This window comes from Homalodisca vitripennis, chromosome 3 (genome assembly GCF_021130785.1).
Source record: "Homalodisca vitripennis isolate AUS2020 chromosome 3, UT_GWSS_2.1, whole genome shotgun sequence".
In the NCBI taxonomy this organism is placed as follows: domain Eukaryota; kingdom Metazoa; phylum Arthropoda; class Insecta; order Hemiptera; family Cicadellidae; genus Homalodisca; species Homalodisca vitripennis.
The window spans coordinates 164,270,351-164,288,117 of NC_060209.1; the positions used below are offsets into that span (position 1 = coordinate 164,270,351).

Genomic DNA, 17,767 nt, shown 5'->3' on the forward strand with positions numbered 1-17,767 from the left:
AATCCAACAATAACTGAGTAGAAAAATCTTTTGTTAGAAACTGGAAGTGTCATAAAAAGTAGGCTACTCTAGAGGATCAAATGAGGAAAGAGAAGTACTAGTATGCGCATCAATGTTCCACTCTCCAGGTAAACCGAAATCACTAAGGAACGTTGAACTTCAAACTCATGTTCCAAAGTCTTCAGTTCCGAGAATAATTAAGAAAAACAAAATTAAATTTTACAAAAGTCACCTAGTCCATAATCTTCTTGAAGATGAAAGGAGAGTGAAATTGTGTTCTCTTATCATTGTGTTGCATGAGCTAGATCCTAATTGGCATACTCAAATTGTTTTTTCAGATGAGTCAACTTTCTACTGCAATGGTGCTGTAAATAGGCATAATTGTAATTATTACAACACCGGTAATCCACACATTCTTGAACAGACTCTAATCAAATCTTAAGGAATTACTGTTTGGGCAGCTGTCACTTATAATGGAGTACTATCTTACGAAATTTCAGACAGTACAATGACTGGGAATAGTAATGTACAGGTTTGAAATGAACAAGTCTTGTCTCATTTTACGTTTCCAGAAATGGATCAAGCAATCTTCCAACAAGATGGTGCTCCTCCTCATTTCACAAATCCTTTCAAGCAATTACTAAATGACAACCTTCATGGCCGTTGGATTGGTTGTGGAAGTGATTTTTTTAGATCCCCAGATTTAATTGTGTGATTTCTTTCTATGGGGTTACTTACAGGAACAAGTTTATACTCGTAGCTTCAATAAAACATTCAATTTAAGAGGAACTTCTCCGGATACCGCAGAATTTCTTTGTAAGAGCCTACGATTCATTTGTTAAGCACTGTTATCAGTGTGTCGCTGTGGATGGATTACAGTTCGAATAATTGTGGACTGTAATTGTAGGTTTTTGTAACAGGCTATGTTCTAATGTTCTGATTGAAATGTTTTATTCCTCTAGAATATGATAATAATTTTACAAAACCAAAAATCCTGTTTTTTTTATTGTTTTTTAAGTATAGTTTTTCAAATAGCCACCATTTTCTTTCAACAATTGCTAGAGAGCTGAAATTTTCACAGAATATTTTTAAAACCTATTTAATGAATTGTGTAGAGTTAGAAAATGTTCGGTGCATAAATGGACAAGTAATATAAAATAAAAAATTTAAACCTCTTTGTGGGACACTTGGTATAAATATATACATGTATATCGCTTGCTTTATTTATTCTTTCTTTCAGTACTTGCAAACATCTAAATCCTTTAAATCAAAATATTTTAAATCAGTATTAAATACACTAAATGTAACAAATACTTTTTTGGTTGCTGCATGGCTCTGTTTTTAGCAAAAATACTTTTACCTTCTTTGTATTTAGTATGTATTATTGATGGCATATTAAATCCAATATCTCCTACCCTATTCATGGTCAGACCTTACCATTTTGCATGCATATTAGAATATAAAATAATAAAATCATTTGATAGGACTCATAGTTTTTTTTTTTTTTTTTTTTTTTTTTTTTTTTTTTTTTTTTTTTAATTAAATACAACAATGAAAAAAAAAAAACTCATATTTATATTGTTTAGAAAGCATATTAATTTAGTTACCTACTAAACAAATTAACTGTTTAGAGCAGGGGCAGGGGCATAAGTACACAATGGTGGTAAGCAGTTTTTGGACAAAATGCACTTTTTTCAAAACCTAATGTATGAATCTAACTGAAATATGGCATACAAACAGGCTATTTGTATAAAGAGGCAATTTACAAAGAATAAAAAGAGCCAAATCAACTAAAACTCTTTTGGGTTTAATAATTTTAATAATACTTGCGTGTGTCGCGCAACCCATTGCGAGCTCAGTGACCCCAGTTTCCGTTGTCCTAGTGCATTCTGTTCGTTCGTAGTGACTGTTTTTGCTAACCCTGTTTTGTTCTTGTTTCGTTTTTTGTCATGGCAAGTTTAAGTGAACAACGTGCAGCTGTGAAATTTTGTTTTTTACTTGGTAAAAGTGCTGCAGAAACTATTTTAATGTTGAATACAGCTTACAAAGATGATGCTATGGGGAAAACCCAGGTCTACGAGTGGTTCGCTCGATTTAAAAATGGCGACATGTCGATTGAAGACAAACCTCATTCTGGACGTCCATCAACCTCTCGAACGGACGAAAATGTTGAGAAAATTCGTGAACTTGTGCTCACCGACCGTCGACAGACAATTGAGGAACTATCAGAGAGTAGTGGGTTAACTTGGAGCTCGTTTCAGCGAATTTTAACAGGAGATTTAGGACTGAAAAGGGTTGCTGCCAAATTTGTTCCTTGACTTCTGACTGACCATCAAAAGGCACATCGAGTTGAAACTTGCCGCCTTCTGAAAGAACATCTCGAAAATGATCCCGATTTTCTGGAAAAGGTAATTACTGGTGATGAGTCATGGTGCTATGGTTATGACCCAGAAACGAAGCAACAGTCAAGCCAATGGAAGTCGCCATCTTCACCTCGTCCAAAAAAATGTCGGCAAGTCAAATCAAACATCAAAACCATGTTGATTTGCTTTTTTGATGCTAAAGGCATTGTTCATTCTGAGTTTGTTCCTCCAGGTCAGACTGTCAACCAAACATTTTATTTGGAGATTTTAAGAAGATTGCGCAACAGTGTTCGCCAGAAAAGACCCGATTTGTGGCAGACTGGAGACTGGTTCTTCCACCACGACAACGCACCGGCACACACAGCCATCTCAGTTAGGCAGTTTTTAGCCAAAAACGGCATGGTTCCGCTACCCCACGCACCTTACTCGCCTGACCTCGCTCCATGCGACTTTTTTTTATTTCCACACATGAAAAGAGACTTGAAAGATCAACGATTTGACAGCGTTGAAGAGGTTAAGAAAAAAAACGAAGCTCGAGCTTGCAGCTATTTCTAAAGATGACTACAAAAAATGTTTTGATCACTGGAAATACCGTTAGGACAAGTGTATTTGTAATAGAGATTATTTTGAAGGAGATAAGGTCGTATTGCAAAAAAATTTGATAATATATAATTTTTATAAAATAATTCCAGTTTTTTTTGGGTACCCCCTCGTATATATATCACGGATGGATGGTCTGCCTCATTCTGTACAGTAGAAAAAAAAAAAATGAAAAACACTTAAAATGTACATTGATTTTATATGACAGTAAACTTAGTGGAACGCATAACAAAAACATTTTATTTTTGTTGGTCCTGAGATACATTCCTCTGGGGCAGGAGGTGATGAGGACAGCCGCTCTAAGCACAATGAAGCTTCTAGGAACAAAGGTAATAAATACTACCTCCTTAGAAGGTCATATGAAGATAATGCAGGAATTTCCTGAGGCTGAAATGCTAACCTATGTGTCAGAAGCAATGGTTAAGAAATATGAGCTTCTTTGAAAAACCATATACTGTCTCTATTGATGGAAGGGAGAAATGGATTAAAAAGGAAGCCTACCCTACAAAAGGAGTCCTGAAGTTTTACACAGATGGTTCACGCCTTGACTCTAGTGCAGGATACGGAATATACGGACCAGGAGTTAACCTCAATACTCCTCAATTTACTCAATTTCATGACTTAATATTTTTGTTTGTTATCATTAGCTAATGTATACATACAAATATGATTGATTTTATAAATCAATAGGTACATAATCCAATTTTAATAAATAACAAATAATATCATAGTCAGATATTTCTCTTTTAATTCTGCAGTTGCTATATTATGATGTCACTCTCAGGCTTATCTAAGGCTTCAATGCCACTATGTGAATTCGACTGTCCTATCAGTTTTATCACGGCCAGATTACCTGTCAAAATAGTTATTTCACATCTTAAGAACCTATAACAAGTAAAATACTATGTACCTATAAATCATATCCAAGATCTATAGGTGGCCTATTTCCGATTTATACCTTTCACAAATAAAAAGTTATAGACATTTCTTCATTATGTCACGAATTTACTGATAGTAAAACACTATGTATGCTCTAATTTAAAACAAATATTTCAGTCAGTGATCCTATGATAGAAACAGGCATATTTTATGCAAACATGGCTTTGAAGTTAAAACATAAATTTAATGAAACAACAAGATGGCTAAACTAATAGCGTCTGTTTACAAGAAATCCCAATTTCCATAACATTATTGACAAATCATGCTTAACCAAATTAAATGTATTACTGAAATCACTGAATCTTTCTGATTTCAGTGGTAAGCTAGACCTAATATAAATAACAATGAGCATGTTGACTTATGGACTGTAACAAATGTATGTCAGTACATTATTCAGGCGAGGACCACTTGAAGACTTGCAGATCATTGATTAGATATCTCATCATATAGTAGCTGGGACTAACAGCAAAAGTTTAGCGCACAAAAGCAATCTGCTTCTAATTTACCTCCTAATAGTTCCAATAATGGCTTGTAGATTGTGTGTCATTTTAAGTATACTAAATGTTATTATACAAATGGCCTTTTTAAGTTTTCTAAAATATGTTTGTAAGAAATATGTTACAGATCACAGATATTAAGTACTTTAAACACGATCAAAGAGTATCGGTATTGATACCAATCGAAAGAGGAAGGTTCAATTTATGTAAATAATACACTAATAAATAATTTTATCGTTTCGTTACACGGCCATACGTTTTATACGGCCATACGTTTTATAATCTCTGAACTGTTTGTTTATATTCTCCTGCGTACAGCGCCAGCTGCGTGTGCAGCGATGACTCAACTGGTTCATTCGGCTATTGTTATTTCATCAGCTACATGATGTTCTGTCTGGTTTATTGTCTGAAGGTCTGAAACCAGTTCTTATTGATAAATATAATTGGTACATGGGGGGCGTAGACAACAAAGATAAGTGTATTTATCACGCAACTTGTGACCGTCCAACAAAAAAATTTTGGAAAAAGATTTTTTACAATCTAACTGACATGGCTTTGTTTGACACATATGTTTTGTATCAAAATAACACTGACAAGCCCATTAGTAGACGAAACTTTGTGTAGTATTGTAAAAAGCTTGATAGAAGAACAAAACACATTGCCTCTGCCAGACCCCACTCCAGGCCCTGCTGGTGATTCTGCTCACTCCCTTGCTAAGCTGCCCAATGAAAACAACAGACTATGTGTAGTATGCTTGGATGCAAATATAAGGAAGAAATCAACTTATTGGTGCCCAGGATGCAACAGTGGCATCCATCAGAACTGTTACCACAAATTAGAGCACTTTTGGAGGCCAGCACTTCTGAAGACCCGTGACGAAGATAACGGCTGAAGGGTTTTTGTATTTCATAAATATGGTACTTGTGTAAATATGTTTTTGTAAATAGTTTTATGTGCTTCAGTAAAGTTTGTTTGTTATCCAATATTGATAGATAAAATTAATATGAACTAATAGTTACAAGATTGTACAATCCCAAGTGACCTTTGAAGTTCTTACTTTTGTTGGTAAGTAGCACTTTCGAATGTCAGTGTATGATTTTTGTATTGTTTACAACATGTCAAAATAAATACCTTATAAACTATGTTTTATTTATTTTTACTCAGAATTAAATGCTCTTTCATTTTTATATTTTTGATTTTGCATATCACTAACAGCAGCAATTTTACAAATCAAAAACTTTGAACTAACTTTTCTTTTTTGTAAAAAGATTTTTTTCATGAAGAGGTAATGATAATATTAAAAAAAATTATATTATTTGAAAAATGTTCCTTGAATAATGCTGAATAAAAAATATATAATATGACATAGGTGCTTTATAGTAAAAATGTAATAATGAAATAAATATAAGGCAATGTACAAAGTACTAAAAATACTCCGCCACTGAGAGAAATATGACCGCCAGTTCCAGGGTTAAAACTATTATTGTCCAACATTTGGTAAATACGAAATTAATGGCCGGAGTAACAAAATTTGATTTTCATGTTATTAACCTATTCAATCGTCCCCCAAGATTTAAAGGACTAAAATTAGTCCATTTTGTATGGAATGATAAAATGTTTTAATATAAAGTATAGACAGAAAACTGAAAATCTTCCAAATTGTATAAAATAAAAGTGAAACCTATTTCTGTAGTGCAGAACAATATTTCTTTGTTCTATATCTACGCTGTGTTTTATGTGATCTTTCTGTGACTGTGAATAAACGTGGCATAATTAGTCATTACTGACATCAGCCATCGTACAAGGGAATAGTGAATTCAGTGGGATTCTGGCTCAAAAGAATGACAGTACTGTATAATTTATTACAACAACCTTCTGGCAATCTACGAAGTTCACATCGGTCTGACAAGAGCGCATTCAGCCTCCAGCTCGGGGCAACACTTTTGCAGCACAAGGCAACGAACAAAACCTAAGGCAATCTACGAAGTTCACATCGGTCTGACAAGAGCGCATTCAGCCTCCAGCTCGGGGCAACACTTTTGCAGCACAAGGCAACGAACAAAAACCTAAGGCAATCTACGAAGTTCACATCGGTCTGACAAGAGTGCATTCAGCCTCCAGCTCGGGGCAACACTTTTGCAGCACAAGGCAACGCACAAAACCTAAGGCAATCTACGAAGTTCACATCGGTCTGACAAGAGCGCATTCAGCCTCCAGCTCGGGGCAACACTTTTGCAGCACAAGGCAACGAACAAAAACCTAAGGCAATCTACGAAGTTGCAATCTACGAAGTTCACATCGGTCTGACAAGAGCGCATTCAGCCTCCAGCTCGGGGCAACACTTTTGCAGCACAAGGCAACGAACAAAAACCTAAGGCAATCTACGAAGTTCACATCGGTCTGACAAGAGTGCATTCAGCCTCCAGCTCGGGGCAACACTTGTGCAGCACAAGGCAAAGAACGAAAAACTAAGAAATAGTACCTACCTCTAAAAAATTGAATTCTGGCGGGTCTTCACATAGCCAGCTATTAAGGCTACTGTGAGCTGGGAAACACAAGTTTACAAGACGAAATAAATATCGTAAATTCTACTTAACTATAACTTCCTACTATCGTATAAGAAACATAATTCAAATGTTCTACAATTTATTAGTTCATTGTCATTTCCATTCCCTTACAACTGTTTTCTTTAATAGAATGATTATAATAGATTTATAACGCGAATCTCGTAAGTTCTCCTGGTGTTAGTAAAACATTTGAAAATAACTCCAATTTTGAAAATAAAATAAATGTAGCCTATTACCTACTTACAAGCAACATTCAATAACTTCTTATCACATTCAAATATCTATGACCTGATTCTATGAACCAATACACCAATACAACTAGAAACACAGTTATGGACCACTTTGAAGATTGTTTTTAAAAATTGGAGTATTAAACCCAAAATTTGGTTATGGTATGTTGATGATGTCTTTTGTGTATGGGAAAATAAAATTAACCATTGAAAATGAGGTTAATAGTGAAATTCCATTTCTTGATATTTTGATAAAAAAACCAAAAGAAAACCCAATTAAAACAACATTATTTTACAAGAAGACTTTCAGTGGACAGTAGCTTAATTATAATTCAAATCATACTCAACATGTAAAAACTGGATTAGTACAAAGTTTGTTCCAGAACATTGATAATTTGGTGACTGATGACGAAGATAAAATGTTAAAGGAAAATAATACTACAGAACTTTTGATTTAAAATAACTATCCTCACAAACAAATTAACAAAAAATACAATTCTAATTATCTCACTACTGTAACTACTCCTTATGTAAAAAGAAACATCAGAAAAAATTCGTAAGATAAATTTAACATCCATACTCTTTTTAAGTCACCAAATAATCTAAGAAGTTACTTAATAAAATAAAAAAAACAAACAAAAAACAGGAAACTAAGAATGTAATATATAAAATTGACTGTGGATGCAAAAAAGACTTATATCTACGCTGTCTTTATTTACTATGTAATTGCTATATAAGTAGGTACATACATATTTATTATAAAAATATAAAGTTATCGAGTGCTCACATGACCTGACCTTAAATTTAGGTTTGATAATGTTTTTCTTTTTTTGCCAGAAGTGCAGGCAGGTTGGTGCCAATATGATTATCCATTTCAAATCACCCAATATAGCCTAAATATAATTTGTTACAAAAACATTTGTAATTTTAATAATTATTTTATCATGGATTCTATATCGGGAGATATTTACAAAAATTCATTTGAAAAAAATGTTGTAAGCTACATTTTTTATTTGGCAGCTGTTTTTAAAATAACAGAGTTTGTGGAAAATTAAATTGCAAATTCATCTGAAGATTAAAAAATAATTTAAAAACTAGTGGGTTCAGCTGACATGACCTTCAAAAATACATTATTTTAATTGTTTCATCATGCAAGAAAGTAGTTAAACTCTTTCTCAAAACATTCTGAGAAAATTTAACAATGGTTCATTTTTTAAGATCATAATTTTTAGGAAGGAGAAGACACACACACAAATATTATTTTAGTTCTGAGTTGGGCACTCATAATACTACCAGCAGCATAAGTTTTAGACTTTGACTCCTTTTTTTCAACGGCTTTTCAAAAATGGCTGAAAGCATGTATTGCCAATTTTCATAGGTCAATATCTGATGATGGAATGAATGAAAACAAGTGAAAATTTTATATTCTTTACATTAATAATATCCCACAAAAATATTATAACTGAGACTCAACTACGTTTTGAGTTTAGAGCCGTTAATTTCAATAGATACTCTACCTTTTTAATACACTCATGCAATGCTAAATTGGCAACTATCTAGACTTAAAATTGTCTTAATTGACAAAGTTAAAACTTTAATATGAGTTCTACAAGTTTAAGACTCTTCTATCTGCAACTGTACAGCCTACATCTTTCCTGTACCTACATGTCTCTACAAGTGGTGACATTAAATAGCCTCCCTTCCCCTCCATCAATCTTCATTGCTTTGTTGTGGATGAAGCTCAGTTGGTGATAGTTAACTAACTACAGCAGGACCCCGATAATCCGGCACTCGATAGTTTGGCTCCCGCAACCCGCGATTTTGTTAGCGCTAGGTACAGTACAGTAGTTCTGTTCGGAATCATTCAGGTAAAGTCGGGCTAATCTTGACGGAGGCGGGCTGATGAGATTGAGCCCTGTCACAAGCTTTTGAGAGAAATCGAGCCATCTCGGAAGTGTTCGAGGGAAGTTGAGCCATGTCGGAAGCCTTTGGGAAGATTCGAGGCCAATAAATCACTACGCCATTTGGACGATCATACGAAAATGAGAACATCTTTGTTTTGCGACAGCCAGAGTGCATTGTGTACTGAATTCCATATGTAGTGCTATGGTAGTGTACATGCTCATAAACCATTGTACAGTAGCTACAGTAATTTCTTAGTGACATATGCTGCATTTTTGTTTACAGTGAGTGTTTGTGGTGTAGACTAAATATGTTTTCTAAGCCTAAAAAGTGCATCTACAACAGTAAAACGGAAACATGTGACATTGTCCATCAAAGAAAAACTGGACATTTTGAAACGATTGGAAAAACGTGAGAAGCGAAACACTATTATGAACGACTTCAATGTCTCATCCTCCACTCTATATGACATTAAAAAACAAAGTCTTCAATTGGAAAAATTTGTTTCACAATCTGCTTCTGACAAAAGTCTTGAAAGAAAAACTTTTAAAAAACCTCAGTTGGAAAACTTTGACAGTGTATTGTGGGCATGGTTTAGCGCTGAGCGAGCAGAGGGGAAGCCAGTAAAAGGGCCAATGTTTATTAAAAATACCAAATTGTTACATGAAGAATTTAACTCGCCTGAAAATGAAATGCCAGCTTTCTCGAAAGATTGGCTTTGCAATTTTAAAACTCGTCATGGTATACGCAGATTAGACGTTTCTGGTGAAATAAAATCTGCTGATCTGTCTGCTGCGAATGAGTACAAATTAACATTCCAAAACCCAGTAGATGACAGATCTGCAGACAAGACTGGTCTTTTGTGGCGCTGTTTACCGAACTTAACTTGGCTGGTGGTGACAAGGGTCTAGCGGAAAGGGTAAAAAATAAAAATAGACTCACTGTTTTAGTTTGTGCAAACGATCATAAACTAACTCCGTTCGTTATTGGGAAATTTGGGAAATGACTGACTTACCAGTTATTTACGATGCTCAATCAAATGCATGAATGGAAGGAGTGTTGTTTCAAAAACTGCTTTTTCAGTATTTTGTCCCTGCAGTAAAAGACAATTGTGAAAAACAAAATCCCGATTGACTCCATAGCAGTTTTCATCCTAGACAAATTGTCGAGCTCACCCTCTAGCATCTGAGCTTGTATCAGGCAATATTTTTTGTACATATCTGCTAGCTAATGTGACACCACTAATACAACCAATGGACCAAGGAGTTATTCAGAATTTTAAGTGTAAGTATAGAGGTATGTTATTAATGCAGTATAACCGATTTTCAGCGTTAATTCAACTTAAAATATGCCATTTTTGCAACTGCAATAGCAACGTGAAAAATGAAACACTACACTTGGCATGGCAAAATTTATAGCCAAAACTTATGGAATAAGTAACATGCCAACTGAGGATGAAGATGTTGATGACCCTTCTACCAGCTACTCTCAAGTTGTCGTCAATGCTATTTCTTGTATTCCGAACAATCATCTGAGTAGCCTTTAGGGAGAAGAAATTTCTGAATGGATTGATGTGGACAAAAATAAGCCCATAGAGGAAGAACTGATTGACGAGGCCATAATACAAAGCGTTTTACATTAATTATGTATTCATAGTTAACACATTCACTGCGGGTGATGAGCATGCTCGTAATGCGAAAATGGCGTGCCGGGTGGACGAGCGAGCTCAGCATACAGCAGCTGCTTTCATATTGCCTCGTTGTGTATGCTTTGCGATATTGTGTGAGTGGATTATAGTGTCTGTTGACTGTGTAAGTGTATGTACTCATAGTGGAGGAAGACGATAATGTTATTGACGATAATTTTTCATCTGATGAAGACAATGAGTTGAGTTCGAACAGTTCTAGGGACGGTGAAGGCTGCGTCCCCCACCCCCAGTGGACCACCCCACCCCATAATTTGATGTACTATCTACGTGTCATTCATGTACTGCCGAAAAATTGTGCGCTGCGAGCACATACAACAACACGGGGACTGGCACCCGGTGCGGATGACGAGCAGACTCGGCACGGACATGACGTCACCCGTTCCGGCCAACGAAGCTTCCGGGATACCTTGGACAACCCTTTCGGCAATCCTGACTCCGTTTTGGGTAAGTAAAAAACAAAAAAATTCCCGCATTTTCTATCGCCGGTAATTTTGTCATCTTCAGTGAATGTGTTAACCCTTTGAGCCCAAGACCTAAAAATATAGTTTGTGCAAATTTTTACCAAGTCTAGTTTTGCAAGTAACTGTCTAAAAACCCCAAGGCCTTTTCAGTGATTTTGTAAGATTTCATTTGAAAAATCATACCATCACTAATATACTAGCTAATGGCCTATAATACATTAAAATGTTTGGAATAAGGTACTTTACAAATAAAAAATTCAATAAGGGGTAAAAAATTTTTATGTACTTTTATATATGTAAAATAACGCATATTTGCAAACTAAAAAAAAGAAAAAGTTAAATTTAACATTTTTTAGAAATAAAACAAGGAACAATTAACCCGTGGAAAATAATTTTATTTCATTTGTCATGTTATTGCAAACATACAACAAAGTTTTCAGACAGATTAGGCCTAGTTCAATAATAAATATTTTGTAAAATATAGCAGTCTGTGACGTACTAGGCTTAGGTTGTGTAACATTATTCTGAACTGATGTGGATGGTATCTCAGGTGTTAAGTCTTTAGCACTAAATAGGCCTACATTTCTGCCATTGTCACTATCATATTTAGGGTCATACGTCGGATCAAGGTGACTATCATCGTTAAAAATATCAGATAATACCGAATCGTCATCTGAAAAGTCAATATTCAATTGTCAGTAAACTTCACTTGAATGTTCTGCTAGGTTTGAGTCACCCATTATTTACAAAATAAAACAATATTTTATACTGAAAGTACCGAAACAATAATACAACTGTCTACTCACACAAACGTAACGAACATCAAAATAAAAAACAGAAGTGGAACAACACAACACAGTCTACTAAACGTAAACAATGACACAGCAGATGCAGATGTTGTTCTTAGTAACAGCTGATCTTCTTACTCTTTCTTTAGGAGTAGTGTAAATATTATTTAGTAACCTTTGACCATTCAATCATATTGTATATGTATGAAAATAACATTATAAGTTCTAAAACCACTGGTGTCGCTAAAATTAAACACTTAAGAGCCATTTATAATAACTTATCGTCGGCTGGGGTTTCTCGCACTATTTTTACCGCCGGAATATCGTCGGCCTGGGGTTTTTAAACAGTGAAATTTACCGATGATATACCGGCGGCTGGGGCTCAAAGGGTTAAAATATATGTTTTATCGATCCGTAACGATTTACAAATGGGACATTACTGTTGATTTGATTGCCGCTTATTATGATACAGCCTTTATAAGTAGGTAAAGAAATAAGGGTAAATCTTAAGATCAGCGACTACCGCTCCGATCGCCGTAATTTTTCGCATACTAACACAGGTTAACGTAATTTCACTGAAAAAAATAATCCCGATTATCGCCGTAGCCGTTTACTCCCCCCCCCCCAAAAAAAAAATGTCGGAAAAAAATAAAATTTAAAAAAACCTGACTGACATTGCATTTATTCGTTTTTTTGGTCTTATTAGTTTGTAGGGCAGTAGTCCAGGTACTACTTCTAGTATAAACTCGTCTTATCTTATCAGTGATAAACGCGCGCCGGTTACCTTTTGCCTGTAATGAAACCTGCGTTAGTTCTTTCTGAGTTTTGTGTGTGTAAGCAGACATGGTGTGATCTGGGTTTGGACTTTGCAAGCTCGAGTTAATTTTTTTTCTAAAAGAGCAAGCAGCGCAAAGCGCTGCGCAGTGGGCAAGCATCGCGTGATCTGAGTTTTGAATACGCAAGCTAGGGTCTTTTTAGCGTGTGACAAGAACCATCGCACGCCATGTCAATAACTTCACTAATTATTCCTTGTCCATGTGGGTTTGTTTGTTTACGTCTGGCGGTCAATCGAAGCCGTCCTATAGGTCACGTGACCCGCCCGGCCAATCGGAAACTTTCCTGTTTGTCACGTGACTACTGTCAACTCATCAAAACGACCATGGTCGGCCATTGTTTTTAGTTTGATAGTCGATAATCTCGTTATTTATGTGTTTTGTATTGCCAACATTTTACTGCCGAAAAACTGGTTTTTATATGTTAGCGATAATCGGGACTATTGTTTTCGGTGAAATTACGTTAACCTGTGTTAGTATGCAACAAATTACGGCGATTGGAGCGGTATTCGCTGAGCTTAAGATTTACCGAAATAAGTACTTATTGTAAATAAAAAAAGTTAAAGTTAACATTTACAAGTGCTCGCATGATCTAAGCTTGAATTTAGGTACTATCTCAAGAGTTGTTTTTTTCTTTTTTCACCAGAATTGCGGAGCCACTGAAGTCCGCATTGTTGGACTAGGGGCATTTCCGAACAGTTCTTTCCTGACCACAGATCATGTTGAACGATCAAGCAGTGGTGACCGTGATTAAACTTCATAACAAAAACCATAAAATTTTTGTTCAAGAGGATGAGCAAAATACAATAACAATGTCAAATTCGTGATTTGCAGGGTCGGCCTTTAACCTCATAGGCCTAGATACCAAATGAGTTTTCATTAGTTTACATCCAGCAACAACAGTTTAAAACATTATAAACAATAGGCTACACTCAGATAGGTTGGTAGGCCCTTGGGTAAGTCAGAGTCAGATAAAAGGTTAGGTGTTTTCATTAGTATATTTATTAAGGTGGCAGCCCTTTCGTGTTGATCACCCTGATATTACTACTTTTCCAATCTAATAACCCAACCAAAAGATACTAGAAGGTCCCACAGTTTATTGATGTTAAATAGGCATTAGGTTAAATTCAGGTTATACATTTTTCAGTACTTTTTAATGCTTTTATACACTAAAATTGATGGTAATGACAGTTTGCATAGTGAGGACAATAATTTAAAGGTAGTTTCGGATCATTTAGTGGTTGTCCCTAAATTCTATATTTACCGAAATACATGATTTATTACAAACTCATAAGCTGTGGGTGTCATATGAAAACAAAACAAATACATCCCTGGGCTGTTAGCTAGCCCTAGGCCTACCTGTATATTTTAGGAAGTAAAATCAATAGCTGATCTATTAACCTGCTACCATGTAAAACGCAACACAGTAAATGGCTTATATCTAAAATATAAAAGAATTATTACATTTATTTACCTTCAGCTAGTAGTTCATAAAAACAGTCACACTGGCAGAAATTACAATCAGGGTAGTATAATTAAGGTAAATTTAACTTTGAAGTTAAAGATTAAAACTTTACAAACACTAAAAGAGGTATGACACAACCGTGGAATTTAGTTTGAATAAAAAGTAGCAACCGATCGTTAGAACATCAACTAGAGTGAAGTCATATACCCTCCGACATTTTCCTAGGTTCTGGATGTTCTGGTTCTATTTCTGTGTCTCCTTCTTCTTGTTCCTTCCATCGCTTGCCGCTAAATTCTTGATCTCATCGCTGTTCAAATACGAGTAGAACGTATTTTTATGTGAGCACGGATAAAATTGAAAAATAAAATAAAATTTGTAGATGCAAGAATTAACAATATTAAGTAAAAATAAATCTGTAGTGGTGTGTTGCATTTATAAATTCAAGAAAAATGAAAATTTTAGAAAACAAAAATTAAAAGGTTGCGAACAACGAATACTGGTGTGAAAGAAGACTATGCATCAGTAAGTGGTTATTAAATAAGACACATTTGACAATAACAGTTTCAGTGTCAGGAATCTATATTACTCTGTAACAAGCATAATTATGCTGACCCGTAATACTCGCGTGGGGCTATATACATAGATCTCTCACTTGCCGGGTGAATGTGCTACCATTACACCACAGAGCCCTTACTTTTTACGATTCAATTACAGTATTTTGTTTTTGGCCGTATCTGTCACATATGCGTTTAAATAACCAAACTAATAGTCCTCCTCCGTAGAATAATGGTTATAGTCTCGGCTCTCACTGAGAGATCACGGGTTCAAATCCCGGGGGTGGCCAATAATGTATAGACACGAAACAGTGTGTGTATATTAGAATAATGTATTGTCATGTTTTTAAACAACACTCATAAAACACTTACTCAAGATTTTTGTATTTTCATACATATATATATATATATATATATATATATATATATATATATATATATATATATATATATATATATATATATATATATATATATATATGTGCCACTCTTAGCTAAGTTAAATATTTATTAGCCTCTAAATTTATATCTTTTATATTTTTGTTAAAATATACACTACATTTACACACATTTTAAATTATTGCTGTATGCTGGTCCTGACAAAATGTGACACATAATGTCGCACATAATTTAAATACAACAAATCTAGAAGCTGATCGGATATAAAGTCATGTTAAAGTCATGAAATGTGTGTCTGTTACTGTTACACCAACAGAAAAGAAAGTTCAGTGAATGTGATAATTCTATTAATCCCTCAAAACAAACTCCTAGACCTAATATCTCCAATTTGGACTAAAATCATGTGACAAAAATCCTAACACTAGACGGTTGAGATTATAAAACAAATCGAACAAAGAACCGTATAAAGTAATCATACAGAGTAGAGACGGGAAAAAGATTGACCCATTTTTGTAGGCAAAATATTTAAAGTGGAGACTGTAAAATTGACCATATTAAACGAGTATGCAGACATCTAACTGTGATTTGTGAAGATGCTTTTTCGACAAATGAGTTAGAAAGTTGTGTTCATTTAAAGAATTTTAATATTTTTTGCCAGCCAGTAAGGTGGAAGTCCCTGGGGTTGCGTATATCGAACCTGAAATTACTGAACAAGAAGTGATGAGTGATAGTAAATCCCCATATCCCATAGTTCATGCCAAAAGAATTAAAAAGTACGTAAACCGACAAGTAACAGACACACATTTCATGACTTTAACATTTGAATCCGACCAGCTTCTAGATTTTGTGTATTTGAATTATGTGCGAATACCCATTGAACGGTACATGTTGCCTATCAAACAATGCTATAACTGCTTTCAATATGGCAAAGTAGCTAAGTCCCCTTGCAAATTTGAAAAAAAGATATGCAGACACTGTGGACTGAAGTATCACAATGGTGAATGTACACTGTCAAAAATGTGTCAACTACCATGGCAACCACAGCACTAATAATCCATACAGCATCAAGACATGACAACTCAGACTGCATTCTACAGTCAAACTCCATCAGTTGCCGACAGCGATCATTCCCTTCTGTTCTCAAGTAATAGATTTCTTGTACTCGGTGTTGCAATAGAACCCAGCAGTATATATGTACCCTTGACAAACCTATTAACATCAAATCAAGATTCGTCAAATCCAAGGAAGTCTGAAAATCCTATAGTAGGGCCACCAGTTCAAGTATCGACAATACAACCTACCAACCTGCAATAAAAAAAATCCGAAAATCGAACGCTCAACACTGCGTACAGCGGACAGTTGAAAAATTACTAAATAACAAAATAAAAGAATTGATAACTAAAGTTCAAGGCGAAGGGGTTATTAATAAGCAAAAGGTAGATGACTTACTGGCACAACTGCTTAAAGATTTATCGGAGTCTCGAAAACCTGGAAATACAATCCAGACATATAATAAAAACACATCTAATAAAGCAGGAAACAAACAAATAGACCTAAAAGACTGTGTTTTGGTCCTAATCCAATAAACTTCTGCAATGAACAGAAAATAAAATACTCAATAAAATTGGATCCAATGGAAAGTAATATCTATCAAAAAAAGTGGGCAGAACTTATTCAATGTATGACAAAAACAAGGTTCATATTGAAATCCTACAAGAGAAGTGGCTTTGTCCACAGGATACGATCAGAGAAAACAGTTTCAACATATTACGACTTGATAGAGAAGATGGTTATGGAGGTGTAGCCTTCGTTATTCATAACTCTCTGACCGCCAAAATAATCAAAGAACATAATGCGAATAATATCCAAATCCTAGACATAACAATATCGAACTACGTTAGATCATTAAACATATGCAATATATTGTATATTGTAACAATAACCCAATAAATTGCTCGTTCTGGCAAGAGTATATTTTTAGCATAGATCAAGGCAATGCAATGATTTGTGGCGATTTTATTGCTCACCATCAGTACTGGAACTGCAAAAAATCTAACAAAAGAAGTAATGACATCTTCAGGAATTTCAGTAACTCAAATTTGCTAACAACCATTCATTCACTACCATTCCGAGCTTATTTCATAATCAGTCAACCATAGACCTAACATTCTTAACCTCTGAACTTTACACACACCCTTATAACTGGGAAGTCCTATCCGATGCGATGGGAACAACCACTTTCCAATCGTAATGACTCTAAATTCCATTAAAAATTCGCCATCCAAGGTATAAAAACCAAGAAGGAACTTTCAGAAAGCAAATTGGCACAAATGTTCAAAATCAGTAAATAAAATATAGGTACTGAAAGAAAATATGAAAAATATTGTTCACGAGCCCTTAAACATCCAATTAGAAATGTTAGAAAAAATCGTGAAGAATGCAGCAGATAAATTAATACCCA

At 34.9% G+C, this 17,767-nt stretch overlaps 1 protein-coding gene across 4 annotated transcripts in view; it reads right to left on the minus strand.

The window, feature by feature from the left end:
• LOC124357743 overlaps positions 1-14,608 on the minus strand; it is a 40,234-nt gene extending 25,626 nt beyond the window's left edge. For 3 of the 4 annotated variants that reach the window (XM_046809768.1, XM_046809769.1, XM_046809765.1), the window contains exon 1: positions 14,363-14,607. The gene's annotated coding sequence lies outside the window, so the exon portion shown is untranslated. Of the gene's footprint in view, positions 1-14,362 lie in introns of all 4 variants that reach the window. The other variant, XM_046809767.1, reaches the window with a different exon arrangement.
• Between the last annotated feature and the right edge of the window lie 3,159 nt (positions 14,609-17,767).